The sequence below is a fragment of the Dreissena polymorpha genome, chromosome 9, assembly GCF_020536995.1.
Source record: "Dreissena polymorpha isolate Duluth1 chromosome 9, UMN_Dpol_1.0, whole genome shotgun sequence".
Classification (NCBI taxonomy): domain Eukaryota; kingdom Metazoa; phylum Mollusca; class Bivalvia; order Myida; family Dreissenidae; genus Dreissena; species Dreissena polymorpha.
The window spans coordinates 25364727-25387472 of NC_068363.1; the positions used below are offsets into that span (position 1 = coordinate 25364727).

Genomic DNA, 22746 nt, shown 5'->3' on the forward strand with positions numbered 1-22746 from the left:
TGTCCCAGATTAGCCTGTGCAGACCTGTGGTAAGTGTTGTCCCAGATTAGCCTGTGCAGACCTGTGGTGAGTGTTGTCCCAGATTAGCCTGTGCAGACCTGTGGTGAGTGTTGTCGCAGATTAGCCTGTGCAGACCTGTGGTAAGTGTTGTCCAAGTTTAGCCTGTGCAGACCTGTGGTAAGTGTTGTCCCAGATTAGCCTGTGCATCTTAGATGGCATTTGACGCTCTTGCATTAAGTCTGGTTTGCCTAGAACGTGGATAAAACACACACATTTTACTCACAATGATGTTTTGATGTCCCTTCAATGCCGCCATATGCAGTGCAGTGCGACCCAGGACATCGGAAGCATCGGCAATGCAACCGTTCTTGGATAAAATATCTATTAGTCCTGCCTGGACATATAGTGCGGCCAAATGAAGAGCTGACAAGAAAAAGAGCAGAGCTCCAGATAAGGTTTTGTGAAATTCTTAAATTACTACCAGATTTTCAAAATGAATTATTAACTCTGAAATTTTATTCTTAACGTTACTCCTAAGTTTTGGAAAATAATTATTATTTTTTCTAAATGACCTAAAAATAAATAAAAATGTTAATTTTCATGCAAAAACAATCAAAATAAACATACTAGCAACTTTATTTATACGAGTTCAACAGATCCTTTTCAGTATTATACAAATTTATTTTTCCAATACCTACAGATGCACAAACTGTGCTTAGATTACATGCCTTAGATGAATTTTTACATATTTCACATTTAAAACGGGTCTCTCCTTCAATCTTTTTACCGATTAGCCACTGGACTTGTCCCTTCCACTCATTGTATGTTGTTTTTTATTTTTTAAGTTGGGACCAGTTGTGTCGCGTTTTTGTTTAGCTTTTCCGACTGTGTCGGCAACTGAACATACAACATCGTATAAGATCTTTTCTATAATGTCTTTCTAAACTTTTAACTTTGGCTCACTTTGCGTAGAATATGTTGAAAGCGTGTTTTTGGACGCTTTGCAGATTTTTAGGACGCTCTCTGGGCGCCGCCAATGTTTTTGACAGATAGACTGTATACGCCGCTTTTATTTGAAAAACATGCGCTTTGTTAAACAAACCCGATAACCATTCTATATACGAACTCAATAAAAATCGATATGAACCGAGTTAAAAATAATATTCGTAACTTGATTTTGTAATTCTTAATGGTACGACAAGATTTTAAAATAAATACGTAACGGACTTGAAAATAATTCGTAATTACGAAAATACGACCCTTATCTGGAGCTCTGAAGAGATTTGTTTAACACAAAAGTCACCTGGACATATAGCGCGGCCAAATGGAGAGCTGGAAAGAAAGAGATTTGTTTAACACAAGAGTCACCTGGACATATAGTGCAGCCAAATGGAGAGCTGACAAGAAAATAAGATTTGTTTAACACAAGAGACACACTCTGTGAATATCGGGCTTTATTAGTGCAAATGGTAATCCCATATTAGCCTGTGAAGTCTACACAGACTAATCAAGAACAATACTTTCCGCTTTCATGGAATGTTTCAGAAGATATTATTGAGATAAATGTTCTCACCAATTAATTTGCCTGACAACACTCAACTAAATTCATCTGATTCTGCGACCTTTGTAAAAATAAAATGCTTCATGTACGTCAAATTTGCAAACCTGTCAACATAAACATGCATTCCATTTAATATACATTGATGATGATGTTGATAATTATGACAATGTTTAATGATGATGATGTTGATGATAAATTTAATAGTAAATGATCATCTCAAACTCACATTATTAACTTAAAAATTGAGCCCATTTCACGGTCCACAAATCTGAGCAATATTTAAATTTGCCCTCCACAACTCGAGATGGTTGCAGTTAAATTTGTGAAAACCATATTAGGATTCCTGGTATGTGATTCGTTCACATCTAATTTTGAGATACACATGTAAATTTCATAAATAATCTAAAGAAATTGTTGTATGTCACATAAATATATTTAAAAAATAGATCATCTGCGAGTCATGATCTATCTAACGATGGAGTTTCATGATCCAATACGTATGCGTTTTTGAGTTATCATCCGGAAACCATTTTACTATTTCGGGTCACCGTGACCTTGACCTTTGATCTAGTAACCTCAAAATCAATAGGGGTCATCTGCGAGTCATGATCAATCTACCTATGAAGTTTCATGATCCTAGGCGTATGCGTTCTTGAGTTATCATCCGGAAACCATTTTACTATTTTGGGTCACCGTGACCTTGACCTTTGACCTAGTGACCTCAAAATCAATAGGGGTCATCTGCAAGTCATGATCTATCTAACAGTGAAGTTTCATGATCCTAGGCATATGCGTTCTTGAGTTATCATCCGGAAACCATTTTACTATTTTGGGTCACCATGACCTTGACCTTTGACCAAGTGACCTCAAAATCATTAGGGGTCATCTGCGAGTCATGATCAATCTACATGTACCTATGAAGTTTCATGATCCTAGGCGTATGCGTTCTTGAGTTATCATCCGGAAACCATTTTACTATTTCGGGCCACAGTGACCTTGACCTTTGACCTAGTGACCTCAAAATCAATCTGCGAGTCATGATCAATCTACCTATGATGTTTCATGATCCTAGGCGTATGCGTTCTTGGGTTATCATCCGGAAACCATTTTCCTATTTCAGGTCACCGTGACCTTGTCCTTTGACCTAGTGACCTCAAAATCAATAGGGGTCATCTGCGAGTCATGATCAATCTTCCTATGAAGTTTCATGATCCTAGGCCCATGCGTTCTTGAGTTATCATCTTGAAACCACCCGGTGGACCGACCGACAGACCGACCGACATGTGCAAAGCAATATACCCCCTCTTCTTCGAAGGCGGGCATAAGGCCAAAAAGAAAAATAGTTGTGTTTCCGGTCACCCGACCGACCCTATCTTTTTGGGGCCGACCCAAAAACTTATTATCCAATATTTGCCTTTTTTGTTAATTTTTCAACGTAGAGTTCCGAGTTCGGCGATTTTTTCCATCTCCGTCCGGTCGAATTCGGCAATTACCAGAATTATTGTATTGTGACCTGCAAAATAACATCCCGTCCGCCGTGAACGCTTTATATTATACACATTGTGCAATCGGGGGACCAGCCTGTTTTTCCCGCAAAAACAATATCTGGCGTTCCGTTTGATTGTAAACATGGCGCCGTCGATTTTGTCCGTCAATTTGAACAAATGTTTTCATCATGCCGGAACAAAGTCTTTGAATTCTTATTCAAACTCCATGACTTTAAAGAATGTATGGCACAGATACCACCCAGCACAGTATTTATATATATTTATATATATATTATATATAAACCGTTATTCACTTTCATAAGCAATAATACTCATGCAACATAATAAAAAGCATGTCCACCTGTAGCTCATCTTGTCTTATCAAAATTTGATATATTCTGTTGAATTTGTGTACCCAAAGACTATCAAAACACAAGAAATTTGCATTTTGGATTGAAGTCACAAAGATGAGTTTACTCCTCTCCACCTATCGCCACAGTTATGTGCCTTAATATTTGATACAGCAGACAACTTTCAAAAAGCATTGTGGCAAAAAAAGAAATTGCTTATCAAAAGTACTACCTCCTTTTGCAACATTACTGTTTAGGACTATTTACATATAAAAGGTTTTTCACAATTTTAAAGAACTAAAAGTAGTCTGCAGCAAAATGAAAATTTTCACCTTCAGATGGTAAAGAGTTAACATTGTGTGAAATATCTAACAACAAATATTTGATATAACTGATCCAAACTGCTATATTTAGATATTAGAACATTGTCCAACACTTTACACTGATTTATGGAAAACATGAAAAATAAAAAGAATTTTAAATAATAATAAGTTTTTCGTACCTACCGACCCTACTTTTTTCAAGAGGTGACCTGAAACACAACTATTTTTCTTTTTGGCCTAATAACATGTTTGATGTATTAATTGAACGTACAATAATCATTGAAAGTACAATACCGAACAAGAGCACTGCATAACGGGTGCCAAAGCTCAGCTACGGGTGCAGTTTTGAATTAATTAAAGCTTGTAAGAATTTTTTTGAGAGTTCACAGTGACCTTGACCTTTAACCTTGTGAACCAACAATGGGTGTGGCATGTAGAACTCAACAAGGTGCATCATCATATGAAGTTTCAAAGTTGTAGGTGGAAGCACTTTGATTTTAGAGGCAAAGGTAAGTTTTAAGCACAATGCGGACAGCGGACGCCTGACGGCGCACGTCAACACCGTCGTAACATAAGTATTTACAAATAAAGAGACAATCCGCACATGTAGAGGCAGTCCACACAATCTAATAAATGGACAACACTTTTTGCTTTTATAAAGTTTTTCGTTTAATGAAAGTCTCTTCTGAACAAAAATCCAGTTTAGATGGAAAGAGTCGTTATTGATAAGCCTGTGCAGACTGCACAGGCTAATCTGGGACAACATTTTACGCCAATGCATTAAGCCCTGTTTTTACAGAGTAATGCTTAATTATTTGCAATAATATTCAGATCCTACAAACAATAAAGCTTACATAATCAAATCGGTCGGCCAAGTTGACGCCCTGCTTTAAGAGAGAACAGACTGCGATGGCTCCTGCGTTGATCATAGGATTGTGAGGTTTATCTGTAAAATAATTGAGAAAATATCATAGGATTGTGATTTTTATCTGTAAAAATGCAGAAAACAGGTGTCCTTTAATTACAAAATACAGAAGTTGTTTGTGTTTATCAGTGAATGCAGAAAAAGTGTGCTTTTGTTTGTAAATACAGAAATTCTGTGAAGTTCATTTGCAAAATGCAAAAATTATGTGAGATTTATTTTTAAATCTTCTGTAAAGGTTTATCAAACAAGAAATCCATGATGGCGCCTATGTGCTTACCTAAGTTCAAGGTACACTTATTATGGGAGACTAGATATGGTGAGCTAGTTTTTTTTAACAATTAAATTTTAATGTTTGTGTCACCTTTCTGAATGTGAAGGACACACATTTTGAGTGGATTATCAACTAAATTGTGAAAGAAGCTCATCAATAGATGAATACAATTATGAGGCTTGTGATTTCAATGGTAAACAAGAAACCGTCGGAGACAGGTGATGCTCCCCAAAGTTTTTTTGTCACAATATTGCACTATATATTCAGATAAAAGGAAACGTCTTGAGGGGCATAACTTTGGACAAAATAATACGATGATGGTTTAGCAACTTAAAAATTTCAAAGGGCCATAACTCTGTAAATAAATCATCTAATCAGAACCCACTAATAACATGCCCATCTCCTCAAGGTAGTTAAGCTTCCCATAAAGCTTCATTGTATTCCAGTCAGTAGTTGGGGAGAAATAGCCCGGACAAGAAATGCACTATATGTACAGTTAATAGAAAATTTCAAACGGCCATAACTCTGTGAAAAATCATCCGACCATATCCGGCTTATAATATGCACATCTCCTGTTGGTAGTGAAGCTTCCCATAAAGTTTCATTGAATTCCCGTATTAAGTTGCTGAGAAATAGCTCGGACCAGAATTGCACTATATGTACAATGGAAAATTTCAAAGGGCCATAACTCTGTGGAAAATCATCCGACGAGAATCGGCTGATAATATGCACATCTCCTGTTGGTAGTGAAGCTTCTCATAAAGTTTCATTGAATTACTGTCATAAGTTGCTGAGAAATTACTCGAACAAGAATTGCACTATATGTACAATGGAAAATTTCAAAGGGTTATAACTCTGTGAAAAATCATCTGACCGGAACCCGCTGATAATATGCACATTTCCTCTTGGTAATGAAGCTTCCCATAAAGTTTCATTGAATTCCAGTCATTAGTTGCTGAGAAATAGCCCGGACAAGAATTGCACTATATGTACAGTTAATGGAAAATTTCAAAGGGCCATAACTCTGTGAGAAAATCATCCGACCAGAACCCGCTGATAATATGCACATCTCCTCTTGGTAGTGAATCTTTCCATAAAGTTTCATTGAATTCCGGTCATCAAAGGGCCATAACTCTGTGAAAAATCATCCGACCAGAACCCGCTGATAAAATGCACATCTCCTCTTGGTAGTGAAGCTTCTCATAAAGTTTCATTGAATTCTGGTCATTAGTTGCTGAGAAATAGCCCGGACAAAAATTGTGCACTGACGGACAGACGAAGCGGCGACTATATGCTCCCCCCCCCCAATTTTTTTTTTGGGGGGGGGAATAAAATGTCAAATTAACATGGATAATAGAAAATATTGTGAAATGCTCTATTTATAAATTAGAAACTAGATCACACTTCTACAATGATTGCAAGTTTCCATGACTCATTGAGGAATAAACCATGTAAAATGCTAGTTTTGTAAATTTAAATAGTTAAGGGAAACAACTACATTAAATTTAAATATCAAAGCATTTTTTTATAATTGTTTATGTACCGGTAAAACACCGCTTCATTCGTAAGAATGTCATTTGAGCCTAGATGAAGATACAGCTGTTGAACATCCATCTTCCGCAAGTCTCTCAACAATGCATGGCGAAAACGATCACAAGAAAATTTGGCACCTTTGAAAACAGAGTTAGCGAATGTATGTGCAAATGCATCACAAATATACAATGAATAAATATATAAGGAAAATGCATGCTTTGCCTCAGGATTAAAATGAAAAGTTTGCAAATACAATTCCCTACAATCTGTAAAATATTCCACACGCTTAAAATAACCATGCAAATTAGTTAAAAAACCCAATCATTGCACATCAGCATAATAAGTTTAACATTATATTGATGCAATACGAAGCTTAGGACTTGAAATTTGAAGTGTTCAAGTATAAAGAAATGAAATAATTACATCATTTATAGAAACTATGAGTATCACGTTTAAATGGTGGCGTTTCGTGTTTTCTCAAACATGTTTACAAAAACAGTAAACATTTAAATGAATGTGGATATCAACATAATCCATTTTAGTTCATTACGTTACAATGTTGCAAAACTTATTAAAAGCTGTTAAAAAAAGACTCGTATACATTTTTATTATGTGTGCCAGATGGCCCTTATTCACAACAGCGTAAACATAACAAAACACCATGTACGACCTAGACTTCTTGAATATTTGACACACGTCGGCACAAAGAGCTCGGGAAAATTTTCCAGCTATTTGTTGCATGATCATGCCCCGAATTGTCTTGAACATTCAACGCGCGTCAGCACAACGTGCATGAGAAAATTTTCCCGACATTTATTCATCTGCATTCATTTTTAATTTAATAAACAGATACTTGTTTTTATGTACATCTTGTTAGGTAGAAAACAATAAAAATTTTACACAGGTGTAGTCTTATTGAAGAAATGTGGGATCAATATTTATTCGTCTTTGTTATAAAATAGTACAGCATGTAAGTAGAAAACGTGTACCCCATGATTCGACAACGGCAAGAACAGTTGGTTTTAATATGACGTCATTGCGCAAATGGGTTATGATCTGAATATAACTTCTGGAAATAATCATTACTTTCAGTTTGGAAATGCGATGTCAATGACGCTTTTATAACTAACATATGGATACCGTTTAAACGGTAACCTTTTGTTTATTTCATTAATCATTTCGTTTTAACGTTTAGAAAAATATGTACATGTGATACCATTTATAGAAACAAACCTGAAACTGTAATTACTGATCTATACATTTTTCATTACATGTTCTCACCAGAGATTGGCAGGTATTTGACAGCTATATCGTCAGGAAGAATATCCTTAATCCGATGAACATTGGAGTCCCCAGCAATAAGGTTCACTTTTCTCCTGTCTTGGGCACCTGAAAAAATAAACGGAAAAATGCTTCCTGACACAACGCTGCATCCTGTTCAAAAGAGCCTGCGTAATAAATCTACTAATTATAAAAAGACAAGTCTTAACAATCCAAATACTACCTTAACAATACTATTGCAACAAGACTAATAAGGACGACTAAACTTGTCTTATGTGTGTCTAACTACATAAAAAGAATATAAACAAAACAGATCAATCAAGTTTTAATAAAAATAAAGGTCAGACAATTTAAAAGGCACTAGTTTTCAATACTCAATAAGTGTCAAAATTGCAATACACTGGTCAGTGTTCAGTGCAAATATCACTATGAACATGTCAAAAGTGTCAATTATTGCACTAGTGTGTAACACACTGTATGTGTCCAAATGCGCGAAGCACCTGTTTTTTAATAATTAGTATTAAAGTGTCACTCAAAATTGCAATCCACTGGTTCACTACGCGACCCGTGATTTTTGCCGCGATTCTCGCATCACCGCAATCGATGCAACGTGACAAATTGCGGTGATTCCGAGCGACGAGAAAATTTGGGTGATGTCTCGGCGACCGTCGCGCGATGTATCTCGCTGTTACGCAATCAGCGCGAATCACCGCGAACCGCCGTGGTTCACCTTTTTAAGAGATTGACATCAAGGGTTACACTGTACATTACATGTACATATAACATATATGTATACACTTACATTATACATCGCAATAATAAAGCTTTTGTTGTTGTTGTATGCCATGGGCGTATTAGCTAAAATACTCCCGTTCCGACATGAACGTGATGAAGTAATGTCGGAAGCTTTAACGGCTCCAAATTAATATAACAGCGCAGAAGAATGATCATGCAATAATTATTTAACACAACATGTAAACATTATTTAACTAATTGCATTAGCAGAATGTTTATTTAAACTTACAATCAATTATATTCCAGGCCCGAATACACTACCACTGTTCAAATTCCATATTGTTGCAATAAAAATGTAGCGTAGCACTGTGTAAATTGAAAGTTGCATAGTGTTTCGTCATTGGTCGGTTATAAATACCTTGTTTCTCTACATGGTATTTGATTTCGACGAAACTAATAATTTGGTAATTTACGAGAAATATGATATAATTTTTCCATTTAAACTTTGATCTTACCGTGTGTGTTAATTGACGTTATTAATAATGTTAATACTTATTTTTGCATTTCATTAAGAATTATAACGTGTAGCCCTTTTGTTAACAGTGTTTAGCAAAATATTCGCGCCTTAAGACACGGGAAATTGTTTAAGTAACACTTTCATTTAAAGGTTAAATCTAATCGGAAGATTACATCTAATTATTTGGACTAAAATATGCTATACTTATTTTCTGTTTCAGGCTCCAATGCGGATAACTTGCGTTACTTTCCGAGCGTTGTACATACATTCACAATGCTTGATAAGCCGGAAATCGGAAATACATTACTGTTCTATTTTTAAGTACATGTTATTATGAGATCGTGGTAAATAATTTGTTGTTATTACATCATTGCCTATATATTAAAGCCATTAAACATTGTGTTTGTTTTGCTGGAAAAAAAACACGAGTATATCAACGTAGCACTTAGCGTTCGCAGAGTTCAATAAATTTATGATGACGTATAATGTACATGCATTTTTCTGGGTGTTCACGCCAAAAACAAAAAACCCTCAACATTTGATTATTTAGTGTGTACTGTCCAGCGGGTGATAGTGTTTGTTCAAGTGTCTAATTGGCACTCTTTGTACGTGTTCAAACTGTGAAAAGATGTGACAATCACAGAAACAACAGGATGACGCTGCCAATTAAGTGCGGTAATGGATCAAAAGGCATTGCCAAAAAAATAACAGTTTGGATATATTTTTCGGCGTTTACTCAGATGGTCTCTCAACAAAAAAACTATACAAGTCAAGGTATTATGTTTTACTTCTATCAGTAACGATACGGATACCGCGTGTTTGATTTGAATTGACTTTAAAAGAAGTATCAAATTGTTGGCGATATAACAGTTTTAAAAATACCAAAGAAACATTCAACCGAAATCAACAGAATTCAATGTTCTCTGCGCTACGCAGTTTGTATAAAAAATCAATACCTGCACACTCGTATACCTTGACATTGTACATTGCCGCATAATTTTCGCGCTCATTTGTCGGGAAATATACATGATGACTATATTGAAAGCATTTGTTAACGTCGTGTTAACATTAAAACATCGGAAGTGTGTTTCGGATTATAAATTTTTATTCTCATTTGGGAATTTAACGGAACATTTATACTTATGGTATATTTGTTTTGAATTGTATATTAATTTGTTACAACGCTTTATGTGTGAAAAAAATGTTTTGATAATATTATGCATTAATAGCACCATTTCCTGGAGGAAAACTTTTTTACATGAAGGCGTATGACGCAATAAAACGTTTTTTTGTAAGATTGTATTGTATCAATCTAAATATAAATACGCTTGTCCAATGAAAGCTGTGTCCCACATTGTGCGCTGTACTCTTTACACTTCTGAAAACTGGCGTAGTCATATGGTTGTTTTAATGAAACTCTCAAACATATTAACCGACATAAATGTTCAAGATTATTTTTTTGATGTTGGATTATCGGATAATTGTGAACATTAGAAGCGTTATGTACATGTATAAGTTATCAATACGATTCCGTTTCCATATTGGCGAGTCATCGTTGTCACTGCGATCACGGCGAATTGCGGCGAATCGCAGCGAATCACCACAACATTGAGGGGATTTAGCGCGAAGATTATCTTGTTCTCCCGCGACGTCGGAGTGACGAGTCACGTGAAATCGCGGTGATTTTCCACCCAAAAAGCAAAATGCCCGCCTTGACTTCGCAAGTTAGGCAAAAATCACGGGTCGCGTAGTGTAAGTGTTCAATCAATGCAAATATCACACAGTCACTATAAACACATCAAAAGCGTTAATTATTGCACTAGTGTAAAACACACTGTAAGTGTCCAAATACGCGAAGCACGTGTTTTTAATAGATCACAAAATGGGTAATAAAACACACAGTTGAACTTAAAGTGAAAAGTCAACACAAATCATTCGTTCACTCACACCGAGTTACTAGGACTAGGTCGCGAAAATGAATGCCACTTTGAATTATAAACTTTACAACGTCGAAATACACCAAATCACAATTAAAAGATAGCTTTTGCAAGTTCAAAAACAAAACTGAAATATATAAGCGCCGAAATGACTTCTTGATCTCAAAACAATGTGACAAACGTATACAATACCGGATCTCAACCGTTTAAAAGCTCGTGGGCGATCAGAAGGGGAGATTATTCCAACGGTTTCCAGTCAACTCGTACCTAAGTCAACTCGTACCCTAGCCAACTCGTACCCGACTTGGTCAACTCGTACTTTAGTAATTTTTCAGATTGGTCAACTCGTACCTTTTTTAATATTTGTTCTTTATGTAAACAAATTGCGATGGGTGTTAACATGCATTAGATGTTTTTTTATGTTTATTGCAGGTACGAGTTGACCAATTAAAGTTTTATTTTGGCATAGACTAACATAACTTGTATGTTTTTTTACCAGGGAACGATATGACTAATTAAAGTAATTACCTTAGTATCATTGTGTACACACCGGTCTTTCTGACCGTGTACTATCGCGAAAGGAATTGTGGGTAGCACTTCTTTTACGAATGAAAAGTGAAAGCGAAAGAAGGTCTGGTAATCATGCTTCTTATAATCGCTATCAGGCTTAATAGAGATTCAAAATCACATTTAAACATAATTTAATAACATTTCTTTAAAGAACATTCCGTTTGAAACACACAATAAAAACGAGTTTTCTTTCAATATTAACATTTTCATTCCTACGCAGAACTACTTTGGCGAAAGCATAATTCCCCAAACCAGGGGAATGTGATGCGTCTAAGCATAGAGGTGACAATAACGTAGTGACGTCACCATCTATGTATAGAATGCCTTAGTATTATATATATATATATATATATATATATATATATATATATATATATATATATATATATATATATATATTATTCTTATTAATATGTCCAATTTACAAAGATTATATTATCTAAGAAATATATAGAAATCATTTATCTTTCAAAATATATATTTATTAACAACTATCATTATCGATGTTAAAAGAAAAAATCTTACGGTATGAATCAGTAAAATATTTGTTAATTTCTTCCATTGCATGATTTTTATAAATATTACCAAATTGCAAAATAATTATCATCTATGTCGTTACATTTGTGTATTAGTTTATAAATGTTGTTGTTGTTGTTGTTGTTGTTGATATATATGCCTCAAATTATGGTTCGTCTGCAAATTGAGTCCATGATTCAATCAATTAATCAACACCTTAAATACTTATTAACACCTACGTGACACGGGTCGTTAATATCGTAATTTACCTAATCTTCACCTTTATTAAATATTGATTAACACATTACTTGACACGGGTCGTTAATATCTAAATCGATTTAATCTGCACCTTTGTAAAAATGAAGAACACCTTTGAATCAACTAACAACTAACCAATCAATTAAAAAAGATTAGGATTATTGTGTAAAACAAACGGATTTAATGAGTATTTAGATGTTTTAGCATTCTTCAATAAAATATTTAGATTTCCATGTAAATTTGAAACAACGGTCATAATATTCGAATAATTTGAACATAACAATAAAAAGAATGCAAGTTATTGTCTCGTGTGTTTTTATTTTGGCATTTATAAAACACACAAATAACATATACTGCATTCACATTTAACACAAAAAACAATATATTTCACACAGGGTAACAAACAAACCATCTTATACAAATACTACATACATGTATTAAACACAAAAACTTTTATTAAACTTAATACAACTACCGACATAGATTATGTACAGCAACAAAGTTTCACACTTAAAACAGAAACAGAGCCAACACTTGTTTTCAAAGACCACAAACTGGTTCACACAGATCAACACATTGACACAGAAGTGTCCATATCAGACTCGGGCTCGGACTGTTGGTCGGACTCAGACTCGGTCTCTTGGCCAGGCTCGGGCACGGACTCATGATCGGACTCGGGCACAGACTCATTGTCGGACTCGGATTCCGAGATATTGTCGTCACGGAGATATACTTCCATGACCTCAACCGATGGCCGTTCTCTACATGGCACACAAACAAACGAGAGTTCGATTACGCCTTTCACTATTATGTTGTACTTAGCAAGTGTTACACCTAAAAAGTATACAAATCGTTCTGATACAAATTTCTTTGTTTCATTTTTTTGTATTGTGGCAATAATAAGGTTAATGCCAAATTCTGTTATGACAATGCCATTGTTTTAATTAAAAGTTTATATTTATAGCCGTTACAATTCCATGATACATTCCTATGTACAAAAAACGACGAAATAAGGCATCCTGCAGACATATATGTACCTTGATTATTATGCATTTCGTTATACTATTTTATTGAACACAGAATATAAGCACTTGATATTAATTAATTAATATTATATAACTAAAACAATTACACAAAACGACCCCACAAGTATATACGTATGTACTGACGCTATATATTATAAAGATGTAAATACCATCTGTTATAACGAAAATAGCTTTGTATTCCTCAGTTTACGCTTTTATAGAGGTCCGTTTCTCGAATGAAACTTATTAAAGAATTATAAAGGGATTATTTACCAGATTTACAATGTCTGTGTTGCCATCTATCACATTCATCGCACATAATGGCCTTACACTCATCGGAAACAATATGTTCACAAACAACACAAACATCTACCTCATCCATGATGAAGCAGATTAATTAAACAAAACACTTATAAATTATAATCCACGATAAACAATAAATGAAATTAAGTCCAAGACACGAAACACAGAGTCCGTATTTAGTTTCAAGATATTAATGATTAAAGCCAATCTGCAAAGCCTTTGTATAGTAATTTCTGGATTTACTCATATAAAAGTGAGAAAACATACTCCTTTAACTTCAAAGTGGATCATCCCTTTTATTGGTTAAGTCATCATGCAGTGTTTACAATCAAACATTTCATCAAAGAAAATGCCGACAACTACCGCGCGTGTCATTTTAGATGCACGGCAAACAAATTGTTTAACAAATCGCCGACGGTCCTGTTGTCATAAAGGTGTTATTAGTCAACATTTTATCAAACAAAACGCCGAAAAACACGTCCTTTATAATTATACACGTGTGAAAAATAATGAACTTGTCTACTTTTGAAAAAAAAACTTTTTTTTTTAACCTTTATCTATATTCATATATAAAAACATATACAAAAACATATTTCACGTCTTTGATATATATAAATAATTTTTGGAGGGTACGTGTTGACCAATTCGGGTACGAGTTGACTAGTGGGGGTACGAGTTGACAAAAAATCGGGTGCGAGTTGACCAAATCGGGTACGAGTTGACCGAAGGTACGAGTTTACTTAGGTACGACTTGACTAGCTCCCATTCCAACGATGTTTTTTTTATTGTTTCTCCATTCTGTACCCCTCGCACGTTATTTGATTACGCTTTCTTCATAGATGGTCATATTACAATCATTCATAACGTCTATCTTACGGAGGAATCCGAGATAGCCGATGTATCACGATTGGTAAGACCGGTGTGACACAATGGTTGCCCATGCGTGAGGCAGCACGGTAGTTTCCCACAATGCAAAATTCATGCAGGTTATGGCGGCCATGTTAGAACTTCTGGAATAAGTTGCGAAACCTTAACAAGCAATGTAAGTAGCTCTTTAATTATATAATGCATGATCATTGTTGTGTCTATCAAAGTTACGCTGGTATTTATATGAAATGCCAAATCTTAAATCGCTTATTTAAATGCTATTCCCGAATTTCTATTTTTACATAATTATCGATGTCTGCGAATCCAACTATGTTGTAAATATTGTCAGCTTACACTTTGAATCATTTTTAATTGACTGTTTAGGTGAATCTGTACATTAATATGTTATTAAATTTCAAATTATTTTAATAAGACGCTTGCTCTAGGTTAAATATCACAACGCACTAGATTCGGCCAAAATAATTGAGTTGTTTGGTGTCTCAATGACTCACAGTCACGTTTGAAGCTCGTGTGATAAAGCCACAGGCAGCAGTATCATAAATTCCCCCCCCCCCGGGACCTTCCCCCCCCCCCCGTCGAGCTTACCCCAGGGGTTCCAGATTGTTAAATGTACACCTATTGTGTATGGTTTGACTTTTCAACAACGAATATTGACAAAAATACACAGTATGAAAAAATAACCCTCGTATATGTATTATATATATATATATATATATATACACAAGGTATGAAACACACTATATGCCTATTGCTGAAAGATTGTGGAACACTGGACGTGACCTTTTTCATCGAAAACACACATGTTTCCATGCAGTTGCCGACAAAATGCAACTGGATTCGTTAAAGACAGTAAAAGCAACGAGATTACACTTCTAACCGATCTCCTACTCGGCTAATAACTTTAATATTCCATTAAATTCGACTTTCTCGCTACATGTCTGTGTTTTGCTGTCATATTTTGTCGATCGAATGCTCAATTCTAAAACGCCATATCATTGGCCAACACAATGAGAACAACCAACCAGATGACGCGTTATAAAATTAAAATGGTGTACATGTGAATGATACACCGAGTGACATATAGCGAGAAAGTCAAATTTAATTGAATATTAAAGTTATTAGCCTAGAAGGAGATCGGTTAGTTGTGTAATCACGTTGCTTTTACTGTCTTTTAACGAATCCAGTTGTATTTTGTCGACAACTGCATGGGAACATGTGTGTTTTCGGTGAAAAAGGTCACGTCCAGTGTTCCACAATCTGTCAGCAATAGGCATGTAGTACGTTTCATACCTTGTGTATATATAATACCTATAAGAGGGGTATTTTTTAAATTGTTATTTTTGTCAATATTCGTTGTTGGAAAGTTAAACCATACACAGTAGGTGTACATTTAACAATCTGGAACCCCTGGGGTAAGCTCGAGGGGGGGGAGGTCCCGGGGGGATTTATGATACTGCTGCCTGTGGATAAAGCTGATATTTTAAAACGGGGTGGGGAGGGGGTTGATTTTAAATTACGAGTGTATATGAACTGAGCACGCTTATTTAAATTATTTAAGATAGATAGATAGATAATGCCGCTTGCTCAGTGGTGTGTGTTGTAAATGCCAAATTGATAGTGGTTTTGGTCGCCATTTATGTGCATTTAATAAATACATCCATATGTTGAATTAAAACTAATTTGTAATCAAATTATGTGATCAAACCAACATTCTCACGTAGCTTTATTTTCATCACATATTGAAATATAATGTATGTTTATGACAAATCTGCCAATCTTGTGTCGTTCATTAGCACAAACTTTTTGTTTAACTAAAAATTAACAGTTAAACCCAAGCCAGCAATAGCGACAATGTTGAAAGTATATTAAAACGTAGCTTTTTTATATTCGATTCTTTTGTGATACTATAATAGCCTTTTCTTATGTCACAACATGATTTTTATTGGTAATATACATATTTAAACAAACGAATCTTGATTACGAGGTAATACACAAAGAGATTTTCACGTTATTAAAAATATGTACACTACTCCGAATTATACGAAACAACATGTTAGTCTCCTCTTGGTTTGAATGTGAACATTCTCAATTGACGAATCCGGTTTCCACAATGAAGAGTAAAGGATACTTCGCAGTACTCGAAATATCTACAATACTCTGAAGTATACACGCAAGGGAACAATGGTCGCCTTAACTGAATATATTTATTTTCCAATAATGCGCATGCTCAGTGTTGTGTGTAGTAAGTGTCAAATTGATAGTGGTTCTGATCGCGATTTGTGCGCATTTAAATAAATACCGCCATATGTTGAATTAAAACAAGTATGTAAGCAAATTATGTGATCAACCCTACATACTCACGTAGCTTTATTAACATCACATATTGCAATATAATGTATGTTTATGACAAGTCTGCCAATCTTGTGTCGTTCATTAGCATGAACCTTTGGATTGACTAAACAAATTAAAAACTGAAAATGTGAACTGCGAAACAATGTTTTACCGATTAATGATATGGTCTCCAATTTTAATACCAGCGCTTCCGTTAGCTTTTAAAAGTTGGAAGTCTTAAATTCCAAGCCTAAAATTTTGGACGTCCCAGACATAAATTTCGAAGTCCCAATTTTATTTTAGAATTTTAATATACGTACGTGTTCCAACTCTATCCATTACCCGATAATCCAGTAGTATTACGATTTCTATTTTCAAAACCAAAATACGGACAATATTGCCGTCCGCTATCATCCGCCATTATACGCAAGTTGAATTATGGGATGGGGGAATTCCCATTGAACATGCGTTAATCAAGTGACGCGATTTGAGAGAAACTAGCGAAGATGTTTCGTCAATTGCAGTCCATGTCAGTACCATCTGCTAACAAATCGGAAATAAATAAATAAAATACCGGAGAAAATCGGTACCAAATGAACATTTCCGAAATGCCGAATTCGTTATCAAATGTCTTTTCAGATTTTTGCTATCTCCAGAGCCGAGATTTCATCGCATTGGCGATCAGGGGATGGGTTAATTATGCAGACTGCTTATTTTCAAATGCGTATAATCAAAGTATTATCCGAAAAAATCAGGATTTCACTATTCACGGAAAGTTACGAAAATTCTAGCAACAAATAAACATTTCTCGTGTATTTCGTGTACAGATGAAAATCATGCACACATTAGACTTCATGCACAACGTAACGTCATTCTTCCGCAGGGAAAGCGTGGACTCAAATATTTGATTGCTGAATAAAAACTTCGTAACGCAGAGGTCGCTAATATTGCTAATATTATTGTATACAGCTTCACGTGGGGTCGGCGTGTATTCGGTTGCCTGAGCACTGATTGGCTGATGCGCTTACCAAGAAGACTTTGGTTGAGAGCTGGTAAAAACCAATATTGGCCACTCGCTGAGAAATTCATTGAAAACAGTAGCTCTTGTGCGGAGTTAACGGTCTGAATAACCCCATTTACTTTTGAAATTTGAACGTGTTGTGTATTAGAAAATAGCGTACATACATGCGGATTATCGGACGTCCAAGGGACTTCCACCATTTGCATAATGGACGTACGACTGCCAATTTCGGGCGTAATTAACGCCCGGACGTCCACTAACGGAAGCGCTGTTAACACTAATTACAAATATTGCAAACATAATCTGAAAGGCAATAGCTTCACCATTATCGACACTTTTACGTGCTTAATGTACGTTATGTACGTTTTAGTCACGAGGCGTAAACATGAAGTAGGTTACTTCAGTACTTGTACAGGGCTCAACATTAATGGTTGTCCTATTGCCCCTGGCAAGTAAAAGTTGTGTCCGGGCAAGTTATTTTATAATCTAGTTGTCCTCCCGGGCAAGTGCAAAAAAGAACAAAGAGCATTTAATTTAGATTTTAATTATACTTTAAATGCTGTAATCATTTTGTTAAATGTGCAAAAATAAAAAAGGTTTAGTGGTGTATCATTTTGATCTTCATTAAAAAATATGAGGTTTACAGTTCATGTGATATTTCAAGATTGGGCAAGTGGCTTTACATTCAGGGCAAGTAGGTTTTCTAAGTATTTGCCCGGCATGGCAAGTTGGTTTTTAGGTTTATGTTGAGCCCTGTTGTAGTATTTTGTTCTTGAAACTAGCTGTTAAAGAGGCAATTGCAGTTCGTGTGTATGTATTTTGGTGAACTTGGTGGGGTCCAAAAGCACCACTCTTATATCAAATTCAGCAAACACTGAACACGAGGAACTTTATTATAATAAACCAGTTAGATTTATCATAAGAAATTGTACAATATGGGATGTATTCGATGCGCCTATTACCGTCATTGTGTCCAAATGCTTAGCATATATGCTACTGCTTTTCTCTACTAAGGTATTGCAATGGGATAATCTTGTATTGTCTATCTTTTAAAATTGAAAACATCTTCGTTTCGAATATAACGCCCTTTTCGGATAATATTTTAACAGCCGATACAACTCTATCGATGAGTCAGTGTTGAAGCGGGCATTTAACACATGGTTTTCACGTGCAAATACAATGCAAAATATTATTGTTGATGATGCTTTCCCTTTTGGTGTGACTATTATATACATGTATAATATTAAACTTCGCCCTCTTTTCACTTTTAAACGACACTACTCGCTTTGAAATGGACCGAACATCTAGGATTTGGTATAAAATGAAGTGAGAATAGCATTTTTTTTAAACCTTGACTCTCGATCGTTTTGCAATATTGTCTATAGAGAAAACAAATTGATTGAGACAAAATGGAGTAAGACAACATGAAACTGTGGCGCACTTCGTGGTATTTTCATGCAATATAAAATAGTGGTTGTATTTTAAATTGGAAAACCACACTACATGTCTTGGGCATGAACTATACAATTGCAATTGTAATGTTCATGTCCAAATTCTAATGAAATCAAACAATTCAAATCAGGAATGAGATATAACAGAAATAGGAAAACCAAGTTTAGTGTGGAGTGTTAGAGGACTATTTAATATGCCCGACAACATGCATGCTTTTTTAAGAATCGACTCAATTTTACATTATAATCAGACATTCGATTTTAGATTATGAATAGACGTATGATTTTAGCTATGCTATACAAATTAGTTGTGTAATACCCTAATTAGTTGAAGCATTTACATGACAATTCATAAGAAATAAAGTATTTATTTCTTGTTATCAGTTAGGTATTTTAACAAATTGCAAGCTAATAATGCATCTGATTCCCAAACCAGTTTCTCCAATAAATTGCATATAGACAAATACTCAGTCATCTTAAATCGTATCATGAACTGAGCTGACCTGCATAATGACCACACATTTTCACTCCCTTCAGATCCCGTTTCCATCTTATACTTACATGCATGCCAATCACCCAACGTTTACCAGGACAACCGAGTGCAACTTAAAAAAAAACGAGACATGTTTATATAATTTTCACTTTAATGAAATGAAATGTTGTGCAAAAAGTTAGTTATAATGTTTGCGCGATGATGATCTAAAATATTTACTACATGACACTATATTCTTAAATCTTTTTCTAAAAAAATGATGTAATAAGTTATTCTTAAAACATTGCATCGTAATGCGTTTAACGGGTTTATTACATATATCTAGCTAAGTCAATATCTTACAAAGAAATGAGCTGTACAGTGATTATTTTTCAGTAAAAGATTCACTTAGCAATTATATCTAATAAACCCATTAAAAGTATTTTTTTGCTTGTAGTATTGTAAACCGACTCAGATTTGCTATAAAACGGGTATACTCACTTGTAACGCGTTCAATGAATTTGAAAACAATCACTGTTATTTTCGGATAGCTTTTCATGTACAAGGGCTGTCCCAATAACATTACAAAAGTACATAGTTCTGTTTTTTGCGCGCATTATTGTTTTAAAGTTTTAAATTAGAAACCATTTACAATTTTAAACTTTACAACCGAAATAAGAAATGTGAAACTTTGTTTTATTTTGAATTAATATGTAATATCTAAACGCAGCTGAGTTGGACTGGCGCAATGTACAAGTAGCAAATGTAATTTAGTATAGTTTATATTATAAGTTGTTTAATATCCATGATAATTAATAATTTATAATGGTAAAATATAAAACAAACATCCGATAAAAATAAAGAGTATAGTTAATTTAGAAAACTAGATTGTACTTTATAAACGCTGACTTAAACTATTCAATATTTTCATACGGGAGCACTAGAATATCTAAACATTCAATGGTGATATCAGCAGAATGAGTTGGCAGATATGTGTCAGTGTCGTTGAAAATGAATTTCATGCGACAATGGATACAATAAACATATTTATATATTACCAAGCGGCAAGGGTACTTCAACGAATTAAAGTTATATTGACCATTAATAGTACGCGCTGACAAACAGACTTTCACATCTAAAAGAACATAAACTATTCATGACGTCATTGTGAACCTCAATGGCTATTAGCGATTGGACATTAATTTGGAAAATCGCTACTTCTTCGTGTTTTAGTATATTGACGATACATGTTAAATGAACATACTTAAGTGCAGTTCAAATAAAGGATGTGGAAATTTTGTTTTATGTATAGCTATAGATCTTACTATGTAGCAAGTATCTACAGTTCTAATTGACAGCTCTTGCTACACCACAAGCGGAAATTAAAGTCACTACTATTTTAAGTGCGATATGAACTGTTCAACAGTTTTTCCAGAATAATATTCACATTAAACCAGTTTTAACATATTACACAGACGTGAGTGCGTATTGTTGCTGTTGAGAACTCGTCGATGGTGTGGGAGTGTGGACACGCATGTGACTTTGTTTCAATCGCTTGATGATACTTATTAACACATTTACAAATTCTTTTAAAATAATGAAGTCATAAACAATAGTCTGAAATTAACATGATTAATGTGCTGTATATCGGTGTGTTACTATGTGGAAAATAGGTTCGCAATCTTTAATATGTTAACATTGATAGTGTGTCGTTTGCAGTTTAGGTATTTCATGTCTGAAACACAGTTTGAGAGTTCGGGTACGGTTTTGTTCTTTGCAAATATGCATGCATTACAACAGGTCAGTGTAGTTGAAAGGTGTATTGGTCGATTAATACCTGCACCAAATATGTCTAGTTTAATATCATAGTCTAAGCGTCGTGCTTAATGGATGCTAGCTTTATCTTACTGCGTTAATAATGTAAACGTTAGCAATTTCAACAAGAAATATATTAATCAAGTAAGAACTTGACACACGCTTCAGTATGAAGGATCTTATTACTAGTCGAATAAATTATTGCGGATAAGCTTAATGTATCCCTATTTAAGTGAAAACAGATTTTATCCTTCCTGCAGATGTATCCGGTGTTTTAATATTCGCATCTATTCAAACAAGGGAAACCATAAAACAACTCGTTAACAATAACGACCCTCTTAAATGATGAATGTGTTAGATTATATTTTTTCCCGAGTGGATTTTGTCAGTGTTTTCATAAATTTTAAGCGCACTATTTTAACAGTTTTGCATAACGTATAATAACTTGATGTAAATGCTGTCAATGGTTACCCCGAATATTGTTGTTTGCAAAATTGTTATATAGACCAAAATCTATTTCGGAATACTATATAACGAGTACATCAGTTATGAATATGTTCTATGAAGGCATTGCAGTGTTTCTGATCATTACTGGAACGTTTCGAAGATTGCATTCAATTTTAATCGCTGAATTCTCCAATATATCAAACATAATATTAAAACATGTAATTAATTCTTCAATTTGATAAATATGCCCACATATGCGCAAAAGTAAAACACTATGCAACAAATTGACTCGCAATCTTGTACTAGGAATGTCTTAAAAATACAGTCCTTGCCGAGTTATGTTGCACGTGAGAAACGGACTATACAAATAATTAACAAAGTACAATAACTCTAATAGTAATTATAGAGTTGATAGCCATGTACTATGCACTGACTTGCATTGTCTACTTTCAATGTCTTGCACACCTTCCTTTGTGTGAGTCTCTAAGTTTTATTTGAATACTTTCAATACTGAGGGAGATATAATCCGCGCACGGAATTTTAATTTTAAATTCAGGACAATACTCATGTAAATCCTGACGTGAAAGTAACTGTAGGGTAACCGTCTGTGTTCCGCAAAAAAAACTGATTTTCGTTTTTGCTTTAACGGTTTTCAACGATGTTTTGCGATTTGCATTCATTTTTATCTGATGAAAAACGCTGTTTAATTGTAATATGTTATTCGTCGTT

The 22746-nt window shown here is 34.7% G+C and overlaps 1 protein-coding gene and 1 long non-coding RNA gene across 2 annotated transcripts in view; both read right to left on the reverse strand.

Annotated features, from left to right (window-relative positions):
- Positions 1-22746, reverse strand: part of LOC127845919 (endonuclease/exonuclease/phosphatase family domain-containing protein 1-like) — a 166942-nt gene that overhangs the window by 118726 nt on the left and 25470 nt on the right. The window lies entirely within an intron of this gene.
- On the reverse strand, positions 4176-11192 carry LOC127843723 (uncharacterized). The gene is made up of 4 exons (XR_008032303.1): positions 11113-11192; positions 7732-7839; positions 6461-6587; positions 4176-4667 (listed from the first exon to the last, which is right to left on the reverse strand). It is a non-coding gene; the product is annotated as an uncharacterized LOC127843723 (long non-coding RNA).